This window comes from Megalopta genalis, unplaced genomic scaffold, assembly GCF_051020955.1.
Source record: "Megalopta genalis isolate 19385.01 unplaced genomic scaffold, iyMegGena1_principal scaffold0627, whole genome shotgun sequence".
Classification (NCBI taxonomy): Eukaryota; Metazoa; Arthropoda; class Insecta; order Hymenoptera; family Halictidae; genus Megalopta; species Megalopta genalis.
The window spans coordinates 65,001-75,298 of NW_027476696.1; the positions used below are offsets into that span (position 1 = coordinate 65,001).

The 10,298-nt window shown below is 38.8% G+C and overlaps 2 non-coding genes across 2 annotated transcripts; both read right to left on the reverse strand.

Moving 5' to 3' along the window:
• Window positions 1-622: 622 nt before the first annotated feature.
• Window positions 623-777, reverse strand: LOC143263468 (5.8S ribosomal RNA). Its single transcript, XR_013036902.1, has one exon. It is a non-coding gene; the product is annotated as a 5.8S ribosomal RNA (ribosomal RNA).
• Window positions 778-2,109: 1,332 nt separating this feature from the next.
• LOC143263462 (small subunit ribosomal RNA) lies at window positions 2,110-4,030 on the reverse strand. The gene has a single exon (XR_013036897.1). It is a non-coding gene; the product is annotated as a small subunit ribosomal RNA (ribosomal RNA).
• Window positions 4,031-10,298: the final 6,268 nt, after the last annotated feature.

Genomic DNA, 10,298 nt, shown 5'->3' on the forward strand with positions numbered 1-10,298 from the left:
TACAATTCGTACACAAATGTGTCGTACGAAGAGAGAGACTTTTTTTCCTCTGGCAACATAACGGTAAGAGACATCCTTCCACACTCATAGGTTCCACTCCCTGGGGCTATGATATATATATACATATAAATTCAAATTCGAAGCAACGGTCACAATTCTACTCTATATTTTTGCGGGTTATGTGTTCTTTCGTTCAATTTCTTTCATGCGTTCGTTCGATCTCTGTACACAGTCTTCACATAGGACAGACTCGTGTAGTACGCTTTCGTGGGTTAAACCCATCTCGTTTCATTTCAGGCGACGTCGGGAGCGCGTTGAAAATGTACCAGTGAAATCTCGATAGTTCTACGAATACGAATCGTCCCGAAAAAGATTTTGTCACCGCTTCGAAGCGGTGTTTCAGACGGGCGGACGTATATAAAACATATACGACACACGACACCGCCTTCCACACTCACGCTAGTTCGAACACGATTTCCATCTCTCTCGAAGACTGTTAGACGTACGTAAAATTTCTCAATATTCATAGGACCGCGACAAACGCCGACGAAGCGCCCACCATTCGCTCGTACGTATATAGGCAACAAGTGCCATCAACGCAAGCAGTTTATAAGTACGTAAACGACCCTCAGCCAGGCGTGGTCCAGGAATTGTATCCGTGGACCGCAATGTGCGTTCGAAATGTCGATGTTCATGTGTCCTGCAGTTCACACGTTGACGCGCAATTAGCTGCGTTCTTCATCGACCCACGAGCCAAGTGATCCACCGTTCAGGGTAATTTTTCCCTTTTATTCTCTCATATATATATAATGTGTATTTGCTATCCACCACATTTTTGTGTTATATTTCGGAACAAGCCGATACCCGAAGAGCTCCAACCAGCGCGCGAAGGAGATTCGGGAGTCGTCGTACAACGACATAATTGTCCCTTAAAGAACGAGATATTTCCGTCGAAACCATATATATATGTACGAGCAAATCCAAAACCACTGTTTTCTTGCAAGTTCGACGGTCGGAGCGAATAGAACATTGAAAAGCCTTCTATCGAAGAAACACAGAGAGTATATCACCTCCAAAAACGACGGGGATATGGATATTCAAACTGGACAATTATCAACCCGATACTGGATTCGAAAAGTTTCTCTCTCCTTTCGTCGTTATTTACACCGGACGGACTCACGGCCGGCTCTAGCTGGGTGTCATATATATATACGTCCCACGCTCATGCTGCCACTAGCGCGCAACAGAGTAGGGTGTCAATGACAACGACACAGCATTGAAACGAGCTACACAAGCCGGTCTCTCTTGATACCAATGTAAACGAGCATTAAGTTATCTTCAGACTGCCCGATATTTTCGTCCTTTGGACTTTCCCAACGATTCCTTTTTTTCTTTTTTTTTTTTACACCACAGCGAAGACTTGAGGAAGCGTGATTAGCACGCTCGCATCCCTCCCTGTCCTACTACAACTGTGTGTGTGTGTGTGTAAAGAAAGAAAAAAGAATACATTGGCTTTCTCTCTATCGAGAAGATGGCCTACGCAACGCAGATCAAAGGCCTAATACGTGTAATATAATACGCGTCTGGCCGTGTATAAATCACGCACGAATGATCTGGTCGGGCCCAACTCTTCTCGTACGCTTATTTTTCCGTGTTGAGGCACTATCATAAAATCACACAAACCCCAACACGTGTGTGTCTTGGAAGGAAGATGGCCTACGCAACGCAGATCAAAGGCCTAATACGTGTAGTACACACGTCTGCCGTGTAAATCACGCACGAATGATCTGGTCGGGCCCAACTCTTCTCCACCACACCACATCCCAACTTTGTACATTTTTATATATTTTTGTGCGTTGGGGCACCTTCATAATCACAAACCCCAACAACACATATATCTCTCTCTCTTTGAAAGATTTGTTGTGGCCTACGCAACGCAGATCAAAGGCCTAATACGTGTAGTACACACGTCTGGCCGTGTAAATCACGCACGAATGATCTGGCGGGCTCAACAATATCTTTTTTTTTTATATGAATTCTTATCCACAAACTAATCGAATTCATTTTCTCTCCTCCTCTCCTCTCTCTTTGAGATATATTGGAACATTGTAATGATCCTTCCGCAGGTTCACCTACGGAAACCTTGTTACGACTTTTACTTCCTCTAAATAATCAAGTTTGGTCATCTTCCCGGCATCATCGGCAATGCCGAAACATTGCCGCGCACCAGTCCGAAGACCTCACTAAATCATTCAATCGGTAGTAGCGACGGGCGGTGTGTACAAAGGGCAGGGACGTAATCAACGCGAGCTTATGACTCGCGCTTACTGGGAATTCCTCGTTCATGGGGAATAATTGCAAGCCCCAATCCCTAGCACGAAGGAGGTTCAGCGGGTTACCCGGGCCTTTCGGCCAGGGAACACACGCTGATTCCTTCAGTGTAGCGCGCGTGCGGCCCAGAACATCTAAGGGCATCACAGACCTGTTATTGCTCAATCTCGTGCGGCTAGAAGCCGCCTGTCCCTCTAAGAAGATTTGTTTGTACGTTGGTAGTAAAAACCCCACCGGCAGAAGCCGAGAGCCTTCGAGATACCATAATTACGTCTATTTAGCAGGCTAGAGTCTCGTTCGTTATCGGAATTAACCAGACAAATCGCTCCACCAACTAAGAACGGCCATGCACCACCACCCACCGAATCAAGAAAGAGCTATCAATCTGTCAATCCTTCCGGTGTCCGGGCCTGGTGAGGTTTCCCGTGTTGAGTCAAATTAAGCCGCAGGCTCCACTCCTGGTGGTGCCCTTCCGTCAATTCCTTTAAGTTTCAGCTTTGCAACCATACTTCCCCCGGAACCCAAAAGCTTTGGTTTCCCGGAAGCTGCCCGCCGAGTCATCGTAGGAACTTCGGCGGATCGCTAGCTGGCATCGTTTATGGTTAGAACTAGGGCGGTATCTGATCGCCTTCGAACCTCTAACTTTCGTTCTTGATTAATGAAAACATTTTTGGCAAATGCTTTCGCTTCTGTCCGTCTTGCGACGATCCAAGAATTTCACCTCTAACGTCGCAATACGAATGCCCCCATCTGTCCCTATTAATCATTACCTCGGGGTTCCGAAAACCAACAAAATAGAACCGAGGTCCTATTCCATTATTCCATGCACACAGTATTCAGGCGAAGGTAGCCTGCTTTGAGCACTCTAATTTGTTCAAAGTAAACGTACCGGCCCACCTCGACACTCAGTGAAGAGCACCGCGATGGGATATTAGTTGGACCGCCCCGTGAAGAGCAAAGCCCACCGGTAGGACGTACCACATAATGCCAGTTAAACACCGCGAGCGATGAACCGACACTGTGACACACAGATTCAACTACGAGCTTTTTAACCGCAACAACTTTAATATACGCTATTGGAGCTGGAATTACCGCGGCTGCTGGCACCAGACTTGCCCTCCAATGGATCCTCGTTAAAGGATTTAAAGTGTACTCATTCCGATTACGGGGCCTCGGATGAGTCCCGTATCGTTATTTTTCGTCACTACCTCCCCGTGCCGGGAGTGGGTAATTTGCGCGCCTGCTGCCTTCCTTGGATGTGGTAGCCGTTTCTCAGGCTCCCTCTCCGGAATCGAACCCTGATTCCCCGTTACCCGTTACAACCATGGTAGGCGCAGAACCTACCATCGACAGTTGATAAGGCAGACATTTGAAAGATGCGTCGCCGGTGCTATAAGACCATGCGATCAGCACAAAGTTATTCAGAGTCACCAAAGCAAACGATGGACGAGTGTAAACACCCGCCACCGATTGGTTTTGATCTAATAAAAGCGTTCCTACCATCTCTGGTCGGAACTCTGTTTTGCATGTATTAGCTCTAGAATTACCACAGTTATCCAAGTAAATTTTAGTACGATCTAAGAAACCATAACTGATTTAATGAGCCATTCGCGGTTTCACCTTAATACGGCATGTACTGAGACATGCATGGCTTAATCTTTGAGACAAGCATATGACTACTGGCAGGATCAACCAGGGAACTATACAATATGTATATATAAAATGGACAAAATTTAAATCCTTTTCCATCGTCGCCTGTTTCATATATATATGTCAGGTCGACACACCATTTTTCTCTTTCAAATATGTACAAGTTTTGCCACATTCCGCGCTTGTAACATATCTTCTTTAACGCTCAATTTCTTTCATTTTTCTACCATACAGATATTTTACCGTACGCCCAAAAACGTACGTATTATATTTTTGTTCTATCATAAAATCACATTTTTCTACGTACGCCAGCTTCGTACGTTTCTATCTTTGCCTTCATAAAATCACAAGATAATTTTATCTTCAAGAGTCTCGCTATTAACATCTTGTAAGATAAATGTACGTCCCAGCTAAAACGTACAAATACTTCAAGTTAAGTAATAATATATCATCGCTATTGACAAATTTTTAAGATCCAAGACACAGTTCTCTCTATATGTTTTAATATTTTTTATGTACTCAAATATATTCAAAGGAAAAAGTACATGGGTGATGCCATAGTCGTGGAAGCGCGTACGCTCACGCTGATCTTCTGACCGCCGGAAGCACGAAACCTCTGATCTGGGCAAAATCGGCAAGCCGAGGAAGAACGGACAGGACACATGCTGGACTGGCGAGAAAGCGTGTTCTTCCGCTCGCGCTAGGCATTTCGATTTCTGACACCTCTTGATTTAAAAAATCAGTTTTTTGATAGTTTTCTCTCTCCACTGGGCTATTTCATTTTAGCCACAGTTTTCAATTGGTACGATTTGCTTCCAAATCTTACAGATGCATTTTAAAAAATTTTTCCATCGCTCGGACAGAAGAGTCGATTGCTCAGTGAGTACGAGTATACATACAAAGTGCATACGGGTAACCAACCCCGTAGGGCTTGCCACATATGGGCCATTCGGTCAAAGACACCGACCCGTGGCCACGCTGTGTGGAGAAAAGTCCGTAACGTAAACGGCACGAAACAGTCAGGACCGAAGCCCCGAAGGAGCTCTGAGACAGCTTCTCGACCGAGATCGTAGAATTGGCCCAAAACCCGCTCTGCTCCGTCCGCCTCGCACGGACCGTGTATCTCTTATAGATACCGAACGGCCGGCAAGGACGCCGGCGCCGCCGGCCGAATAGCACGCGCGCTTATGAGTGTAAACCGCTGCGGCAACAGACCGCCCGGCCGTGCTGTTGTAACATAGCGCGTGAACGAACGAAAAAAATTTTTATAGTAAACATTAAAATAAATTACACTACCGTAAACTAGACAAAAAATTACACATTTTTTCCCAATATGAAAATTTTCACAAACTTTTTAAAGTCCCATCGCATCGAGTAAACTTTTTTAATAACGCGTCCGCACGATTCTAAATGCTTAATCCATATGTGAAATCGTTCACTGATCACGAATATCGCATTTAAAAAAATTACAAAAATTTATTTTTCAAAATAATCAAAAAAAACCGAAAAATCACAAGAGTAAAGTACCATTATTTTAAACAACATGTCGTTCTAAATGCTTAATCCCTATGTAAAAAAGTTATTTAAGCAAGAATATGTAATCGAAAAAAATTAGAAAAATTTATTTTAGCCGTAAATCGAAAATAATGGGGACACCGGAGCTGTTCGAAGCGCCGAGACGCGCCGCGTACGGCCGAATATTTTCTAAGTCCCAACGTACCGATCAAGAGTAAAGTACCATTTTCCTACATTAGATTTCGTTCTAAATGCTTAATCCCTATGTAAAAACGTTAGTTAAGCAAGAATATCGTATTTTTAAAAAAATCTAATGATAGGATTTTCCAGAAAATTGAAAAAACCGAAAAATGTCAAGAGTAAAGTGCCATTTTCTGACATTAGATTTCGTTCTAAATGCTTAATCCCTATGTAGAAACGTTAGTTAAGCAAGAATATCGTATTTTTAAAAAAATCTAATGATAGGATTTTTCAGAAAATTGAAAAAACCGTAAAATGTCAAGAGTAAAGTGCCATTATTTTAAACAATGTATCGTTCTAAATGCTTAATCCCTATGTAAAAAAGTTATTTAAGCAAGAATATGTTATTGAAAAAAATTAGAAAAATTTATTTTAGCCGTAAATCGAAAATAATGGGGACACCGGAGCTGTTCGAAGCGCCGAGACGCGCCGCGTACGGCCGAATATTTTCTAAGTCCCAACGTACCGATCAAGAGTAAAGTACCATTTTCCTACATTAGATTTCGTTCTAAATGCTTAATCCCTATGTAAAAACGTTAGTTAAGCAAGAATATCGTATTTTTAAAAAAATCTAATGATAGGATTTTCCAGAAAATTGAAAAAACCGAAAAATGTCAAGAGTAAAGTGCCATTTTCTGACATTAGATTTCGTTCTAAATGCTTAATCCCTATGTAGAAACGTTAGTTAAGCAAGAATATCGTATTTTTAAAAAAATCTAATGATAGGATTTTTCAGAAAATTGAAAAAACCGTAAAATGTCAAGAGTAAAGTGCCATTATTTTAAACAATGTATCGTTCTAAATGCTTAATCCCTATGTAAAAAAGTTATTTAAGCAAGAATATGTTATTGAAAAAAATTAGAAAAATTTATTTTAGCCGTAAATCGAAAATAATGGGGACACCGGAGCTGTTCGAAGCGCCGAGACGCGCCGCGTACGGCCGAATATTTTCTAAGTCCCAACGTACCGATCAAGAGTAAAGTACCATTTTCCTACATTAGATTTCGTTCTAAATGCTTAATCCCTATGTAAAAACGTTAGTTAAGCAAGAATATCGTATTTTTAAAAAAATCTAATGATAGGATTTTCCAGAAAATTGAAAAAACCGAAAAATGTCAAGAGTAAAGTGCCATTTTCTGACATTAGATTTCGTTCTAAATGCTTAATCCCTATGTAGAAACGTTAGTTAAGCAAGAATATCGTATTTTTAAAAAAATCTAATGATAGGATTTTTCAGAAAATTGAAAAAACCGTAAAATGTCAAGAGTAAAGTGCCATTATTTTAAACAATGTATCGTTCTAAATGCTTAATCCCTATGTAAAAAAGTTATTTAAGCAAGAATATGTTATTGAAAAAAATTAGAAAAATTTATTTTAGCCGTAAATCGAAAATAATGGGGACACCGGAGCTGTTCGAAGCGCCGAGACGCGCCGCGTACGGCCGAATATTTTCTAAGTCCCAACGTACCGATCAAGAGTAAAGTACCATTTTCCTACATTAGATTTCGTTCTAAATGCTTAATCCCTATGTAAAAACGTTAGTTAAGCAAGAATATCGTATTTTTAAAAAAATCTAATGATAGGATTTTCCAGAAAATTGAAAAAACCGAAAAATGTCAAGAGTAAAGTGCCATTTTCTGACATTAGATTTCGTTCTAAATGCTTAATCCCTATGTAGAAACGTTAGTTAAGCAAGAATATCGTATTTTTAAAAAAATCTAATGGTAGGATTTTTCAGAAAATTGAAAAAACCGTAAAATGTCAAGAGTAAAGTGCCCTTATTTTAAACATTATATCGTTCTAAATGCTTAATCCCTATGTAAAAAAGTTATCTAAGCAAGAATATGTTATTGAATAAAATGAGAAAAATTTATTTTAGCCGTAAATCGAAAATAATGGGTCGAGCGAATCGGTCGATTGCGCCGAGACGCGCTATGATGCAACAGACGAGCGATTGGAACGCCCGAATATTTTCAAAGTCCCAACGTACCGGTCAAGAGTAAAGTACCATTTTCCTACATTAGATTTCGTTCTAAATGCTTAATCCCTATGTAAAAACGTTAGTTAAGCAAGAATATCGTATTTTAAAAAAAATCTAATGATAGGATTTTCCAGAAAATTGAAAAAACCGAAAAATGTCAAGAGTAAAGTGCCATTTTCTGACATTAGATTTCGTTCTAAATGCTTAATCCCTATGTAGAAACGTTAGTTAAGCAAGATTATCGTATTTTTAAAAAAATCTAATGATAGGATTTTTCAGAAAATTGAAAAAACCGTAAAATGTCAAGAGTAAAGTGCCCTTATTTTAAACATTATATCGTTCTAAATGCTTAATCCCTATGTAAAAAAGTTATCTAAGCAAGAATATGTTATTGAATAAAATGAGAAAAATTTATTTTAGCCGTAAATCGAAAATAATGGGTCGAGCGAATCGGTCGATTGCGCCGAGACGCGCTATGATGCAACAGACGAGCGATTGGAACGCCCGAATATTTTCAAAGTCCCAACGTACCGGTCAAGAGTAAAGTACCATTTTCCTACATTAGATTTCGTTCTAAATGCTTAATCCCTATGTAAAAACGTTAGTTAAGCAAGAATATCGTATTTTAAAAAAAATCTAATGATAGGATTTTCCAGAAAATTGAAAAAACCGAAAAATGTCAAGAGTAAAGTGCCATTTTCTGACATTAGATTTCGTTCTAAATGCTTAATCCCTATGTAGAAACGTTAGTTAAGCAAGAATATCGTATTTTTAAAAAAATCTAATGGTAGGATTTTTCAGAAAATTGAAAAAACCGTAAAATGTCAAGAGTAAAGTGCCCTTATTTTAAACATTATATCGTTCTAAATGCTTAATCCCTATGTAAAAAAGTTATCTAAGCAAGAATATGTTATTGAATAAAATGAGAAAAATTTATTTTAGCCGTAAATCGAAAATAATGGGTCGAGCGAATCGGTCGATTGCGCCGAGACGCGCTATGATGCAACAGACGAGCGATTGGAACGCCCGAATATTTTCAAAGTCCCAACGTACCGATCAAGAGTAAAGTACCATTTTCCTACATTAGATTTCGTTCTAAATGCTTAATCCCTTTGTAAAAACGTTAGTTAAGCAAGAATATCGTATTTTTAAAAAAATCTAATGATAGGATTTTCCAGAAAATTGAAAAAACCGAAAAATGTCAAGAGTAAAGTGCCATTTTCTGACATTAGTTTTCGTTCTAAATGCTTAATCCCTATGTAGAAACGTTAGTTAAGCAAGAATATCGTATTTTTAAAAAAATCTAATGGTAGGATTTTTCAGAAAATTGAAAAAACCGTAAAATGTCAAGAGTAAAGTGCCCTTATTTTAAACATTATATCGTTCTAAATGCTTAATCCCTATGTAAAAAAGTTATCTAAGCAAGAATATGTTATTGAATAAAATGAGAAAAATTTATTTTAGCCGTAAATCGAAAATAATGGGTCGAGCGAATCGGTCGATTGCGCCGAGACGCGCTATGATGCAACAGACGAGCGATTGGAACGCCCGAATATTTTCAAAGTCCCAACGTACCGGTCAAGAGTAAAGTACCATTTTCCTACATTAGATTTCGTTCTAAATGCTTAATCCCTATGTAAAAACGTTAGTTAAGCAAGAATATCGTATTTTTAAAAAAATCTAATGATAGGATTTTCCAGAAAATTGAAAAAACCGAAAAATGTCAAGAGTAAAGTGCCATTTTCTGACATTAGATTTCGTTCTAAATCCTTAATCCCTATGTAGAAACGTTAGTTAAGCAAGAATATCGTATTTTTAAAAAAATCTAATGGTAGGATTTTTCAGAAAATTGAAAAAACCGTAAAATGTCAAGAGTAAAGTGCCCTTATTTTAAACATTATATCGTTCTAAATGCTTAATCCCTATGTAAAAAAGTTATCTAAGCAAGAATATGTTATTGAATAAAATGAGAAAAATTTATTTTAGCCGTAAATCGAAAATAATGGGTCGAGCGAATCGGTCGATTGCGCCGAGACGCGCTATGATGCAACAGACGAGCGATTGGAACGCCCGAATATTTTCAAAGTCCCAACGTACCGATCAAGAGTAAAGTACCATTTTCCTACATTAGATTTCGTTCTAAATGCTTAATCCCTATGTAAAAACGTTAGTTAAGCAAGAATATCGTATTTTAAAAAAAATCTAATGATAGGATTTTCCAGAAAATTGAAAAAACCGAAAAATGTCAAGAGTAAAGTGCCATTTTCTGACATTAGATTTCGTTCTAAATGCTTAATCCCTATGTAGAAACGTTAGTTAAGCAAGAATATCGTATTTTTAAAAAAATCTAATGGTAGGATTTTTCAGAAAATTGAAAAAACCGTAAAATGTCAAGAGTAAAGTGCCCTTATTTTAAACATTATATCGTTCTAAATGCTTAATCCCTATGTAAAAAAGTTATCTAAGCAAGAATATGTTATTGAATAAAATGAGAAAAATTTATTTTAGCCGTAAATCGAAAATAATGGGTCGAGCGAATCGGTCGATTGCGCCGAGACGCGCTATGATGCAACAGACGAGC